This window comes from Neopelma chrysocephalum, unplaced genomic scaffold (assembly GCF_003984885.1).
Source record: "Neopelma chrysocephalum unplaced genomic scaffold, ASM398488v2 Primary Assembly neopelma1_200, whole genome shotgun sequence".
In the NCBI taxonomy this organism is placed as follows: Eukaryota; Metazoa; Chordata; class Aves; order Passeriformes; family Pipridae; genus Neopelma; species Neopelma chrysocephalum.
Genome location: NW_020897862.1, coordinates 456,255 through 461,541, shown reverse-complemented (window position 1 = coordinate 461,541; position 5,287 = coordinate 456,255).

The following is a 5,287-nucleotide window of genomic DNA, read 5'->3' as shown; positions in this document are numbered from 1 at the left end:
TGAAAAGTCTATTTTGTGGCTAATTATGCTGGCATCTGCATGCCTCCCTCAGCGTGCCTCTGAGCCTGTCCCTGCTGCAGTGGAACAGCCTGTGAGGGGAGGCTCCTCTTTCCATTAGACATGGAGAGATCAGACCTGAAATTTGTCCCAGCCCTATGCACAATGCTGATGCTCCAGTCCTCACACATCCTTTTGTCCTCGACCCTGGGAAATTCCCATTTCTCTCCCACAGTCTGGGGGATGAGCAGGTTTTCTCTCCAGCAGCCAGGTCTGCCACCAGACGGTGACTGTGGGATGTGTCAGGATTTGAGAACGTTCCTGGGATCAATCTGCAAATGTCATTGTGCCACTGTGGTCCTTCCTTCCTTTACTCCAGCCTGGTCATGTCCCCCACTGTCCCTACCAGGAGCCAGAGCCTGGCTGGCCACAGGACTGTGGGCAGAGCCAGGGTGTCCCCACACACTCCCCATGCCCATGGTCCCAAGGTGGGACCCAAGTGGGGCAGTGCCACTGCAGATGTCACTGCAGATGTCACTGCAGATGTCACTTCCCCTTATGTTCACCCCAAGGACCATGGTGTGAATCTCTTCCCCTTCTCCTCTGTGCCCAGCCCAGGAACTTGCCCATAGTGTGATTGCAGGCTCAGGCATCGGGGGACAGTTGAGGACAAACAGCACAAAGGTTGTTCCCACCTTGTGGAGGATGAGGACAAGCATTATGCTCACTGATCTCCCATGAAGTGCCAAGATGCTCCCCACTGCAAGGTCTGACCTTCAGAAAGGCTCCCTGAGCCCAGCAAGTGTTTGGGCAGGGCAGAGTCTCCCTGGGCTGTCCTCAAGGCTGGCACATTCTCTCTCCGTTGGACACCTAGCAGTGACCTTTCCTTACCTGGCCTGGCTCTGCCAGAATGGGACAAGGTGGGGAGGGTTCACCTGTGCTTTCAGTTTTGGATTTTAGCTGGGAGCAGGGGAGTGGCAGGAGGAGCCACCCTGAGCCCCACCATTCCAGGCTCTGCTGGTGGTGTTGGTCAGGCTCAGTGTGTGTGACACCTGGTCATCATCTGGAGACCACATTCAAAAACCCCTTGGCCGTGAATTGGCAGATCCCAAAGCCTGGCTGCAGTTGTTAATGCCTTGGTTAGTCACAGGGGACAGTGGTGTAAAGCACTGTACTACGCTCCGAGGGTCATGTGAAAAGTGACATATCAGCCTTCAAAAGAGGCTGATTTATATTCCAGGACTGAGCTACCATCTCCTGGGAGGATGATGTCTCTAATCCCTCTCACCTTGCTGAGACACAGCACCTGTAACACCCACAGCCCTCGCAGAGCTGGAGGCAGCTCCAGCTGTAATTACCCAAGTTCACACCAACATGTCCAGGGTTAAATTGCTGCTTTGGAGAGCTACTGGAGCAACACTGTGGATTTGTGTCAGATAAGAAGTGTGACATTGTTTTGCAGAATAAAAAAGAGCCTTATCAGGAATGTACCAGCCCAAGTGTTTGTTCAGCTCTTCGAGCAGCTCACTCTGTGAGTGGCCAGGCTTGTTGGTACCCGGGGGGGGGGGCTGGATGCTACATCCCAGTTGGGAGAGGTGCTGCCCTGCAGCAGAGACAGGTCCCAGCACCTCTCTCTTGGGTGTAACAGAGAGGCTGAGCCAGGCAGTATGAGCCTGGCCTGGAAAAGGTGCTGTTAGCATGATGCTGGCAGTTCTCTGATGGCTGAGGCAGGACCACACCACACATGACCCATAGCTGGAAATGCCTCTGAAGGGATGGCCATGGTGCCATGCTCCTGACATGCAGGAGTAAATTGGTGAGGAACCACAGAGAGACACGTGGTGCTTCTTCTTATAGCAGTATGAGAGGATGAAAAGACAGAAATTAAAGAGACCAATACAAGAGCTAAGAGGGGGATCATCTGGAGCTGGAAACAAGACGATGTGTTTCCAACGCCCCTCAGTCGACACAGGGCCTGGGAACAGCAGCAATGAGCTCTCACTGGGGGATGGTATCGCCACTAAAAGGGAGGAAATGAGTTTTTCCACATGCATTAAGACAAGACACGCCAGCATGAAGGCAGATGTTCCATGGACCCAGAAATGCACAGAGATCTGCTGTGTCCTGGTGTCTCATCACAGAGGATACAGCAGAAAGTGAAATCATGAAAATGATAATGGGTGGAGAGCGATTTCCACATGAGATGAGAGGAGAAAGGAGCTATTTAGGTTGAGAAGAGATGAATGAGAGAGAACACGGTGAGATGGAGAGAATAATGAATGGGACAGGGGAGACATATCCACCACCCTCCCACAACAAAGCAAGAGGTGCCTGGGGAGCTGAAAGGGCCATTCTTGTAAATGGATACAGGACAGAGCTTTCTACAGGGTTCAGGTGACCTGTCCCAGGGATCCAGAGCAGCAGGAAGCAGAGGAGAAAGCACCAATGCATTTCTACTGGTTCTGCCTCCAATGCCTCCATATCCCTCCACCTTCCCGCCAGCGTCGAGCAAGGCAGGACCTCTGATCTGCTCTGTCTGCTTCTCAAAATGGCAGAGATGCCCAGCAGCTCCTCTGGTTTCACACCAAGCAGGTTGTGGCTGTGGCTTCTCATAGGCTCAAAGGCCATGTGATGGCCACAGGGCTCTGACACATTGCAGACAAGTCAGCCAGGTATGAAATGCAGCAGCTCTAAGACAGTGCTGGGCATCAAATGCCTTCTGAAATGACTCTGTGACTAAGACAGTGGACATATCCATGGGGATCAGAGTGCCCCCACCCCAGCTGCACATTCCCACCTCCCCAAATGGCACATCAAGGCAGTGAGTGCAAGTTGGGGTGAACTCAAAGACAGTCCCCTGCTGAGTCCTGGCCACTCAGTGCTCTGGAAATTGGGAAATACTTCCTAAGATGCTGTTGGGGACTCCAGAGTTAAAGGTGGTGGGTGATGAGGAGCTGGTTGCGGGGGAGCTGCATTGCACAGAGGCTCAGAGGTGGGTGTGATGTGGAAATTGATATCCAGATGTGTGATGTGGAAATTGATATCCTACCCCTGTAGGATTTAGGAGCAGTCAGAAGGGAGTTACCCACACAGAGTGAACGGGGACTCAAAGCAGCATTAATACCATCTTTTGTATATTCCTTCTGTTCCCTTTCCCCCGAGTCAGAAAGCAATGTGTCTCCAGGGGCTTCCCAGGGCATGAGGAGTTGCTCTGTCCAATCCCTGAGGAGATGGGAGCTGCCAGGTCCCTGTGCCCTCTCCCTGCTGCACTGCTCTGCTGGGCACACAGAGCATACTGGGCATACTGGAAGCCAGTATGAGGCTGGTGGAGGAGCCAGTCTACAGCCCTGTACCCCTGAACCTGCCTGGTGACAGTGACAGCAGGACAGTAATGCTGTGGACAGTGACATGGTGCACGTTGCTCCCACAAAGCTCCATTAGGATCATTTTGGGGTGGTTTTCCTGGGTCTGCTCGCTCAACAGTCCAAAAGGCTCTGCTGCCACCGGGAGGTGCTTTCCACTGCATTTCCATCCCAATCCGTGTCCCCTGCTGGGGACTGCCTGTGTCCCAGCCTCACCACCCCTTTGGGCCAAGTGGAGCAGCTGGGGAAGGAAAAGACCTCAGGGCTGCTCCTCCTCACTGCATTCCTACAGCACCCCTAAGGTTTCCCTAGACATGCTCTGCTAAACAGCACTGCCCTGTCTCACCTCTGTGAGAAGCATCTTCCCTGCCCCCTGGCCTGGCTGGGGTGGGGACAGCAGGGTCACAGGGGCAGGTCCCCACCAGCAGCCCCCCAGCACCCAGGAGTGATGCTGGCAGAGAACTCGGGGCGAGCCCTGGGGAGGCCTGAGTGCTGCTGCCTCCAGAGCTGTGTCCTCCCAGGATGGTGCAGGTGGATCAGAGTTCAGTTTGCTGACAGGTCTGGAAACTGAGTCTCTAAATCAGCACCTGGGACCTGTCCAGAATGACACTGTTTGGGTTTTTTTCCCTTTTTTTTTTTTTCTCTTTCTCTCCCTCAGCATTTTCCACAAAACAAAAAGTCAGAAGAAAGTCTTTGGAAGGGTTAAAAAACCCGTGTAGATATAGTGCTTAGGGACATGGGTTAGTGGTGGACCTGGCAGTTCTGGGTTAATGGTTGGGCTCAATGATCTTAGGGGGCTTTTCAAACCACAGTGACTCTGATTCTAAGTTGGTTTTGGGGTGAAGTGAATGATTTTTGTACTTCAGCATCACTTAAGGCTCAGGGGCCTAAGGAAAAAGGCTACACAGTCAGGGAGCTGGTTGAGTTTTAAAGCCCGTGGACTTTGCAGATGCCTTGCAGAGGAATGAGAGGACACAGCCAGGAAGTTGCACACAGCCAGAAAGCTTCACAAGGGGATCCATTGCATCCTCAGGGATCCATTGCATTTGCCAGCCGCAGCCTGCAGCACATCCTCTCCTTACCTGAGGAGATCTGTGCTGGAGCTCCTCACTGGTGAGGTGACCCCCAAGTGCTCTTCTGGATCCACCAACAGGCTGGGGCTCAGCCAGCGTGCAGGACTGGTGCCAGCCCCTCATCTGTACTGATAGGGAAGGCAGGGTGCAGCACATTCCAGGGTGCAGCACATTCCAGGGTCCAGAGCTTTGGTCCCTGTACTTTCCATCTGGGAGTGCCTCCACTTTCCGACACTGACAGGGTAATTGCAATATTGTCATGACATGCAGCAGATCAAAGGCTGTGTGCAGGGGAGGTGGCAATGGTGGTAAGAATGACATGCAGTTTGCATTTAGAAAGCACTTAAGAAGCAATTATCCAGTGCTGGGAGCCCTGGCCAGAGAGTGTGGCTCATGTATTTTAATGTGGATTTCAAAGAGATGAAGGCTGGTGCCCAGCGGGAGGCCTGGCAGTGCAGAGCAGCTGTGTGCAGTTTGCTGCAGGCCAGGCTCCACTGCAGTGGCCTCACCAGAAGCTGGGGGCACAGGTACAGGCAGCTGCCCTCAGCCCTGCCCTCAGCCCTGCCCATGATGCTCTGCTGCATCCAGGCATCCCTCCCCTTCTTCTCCCTGCAGTGCCATCCACAGGACGAGGGATGAGGAGGAGGAGGAGGAGGAGAAGGGTATCTTGGCATTGACCCCCCTCTCTGGGACAGCTCCTTGTTCATGGACAGGGAGGTAGGGTTGTCTGTGCAGGGCCAGGAGACTTCGATGATGCTTATGAATCCCTTCCACCTCAGGATATTCTATTCTATTCTATTCTATTCTAATTCTAATTCTAATTCTAATTCTAATTCTAATTCTAATTCTAATTCT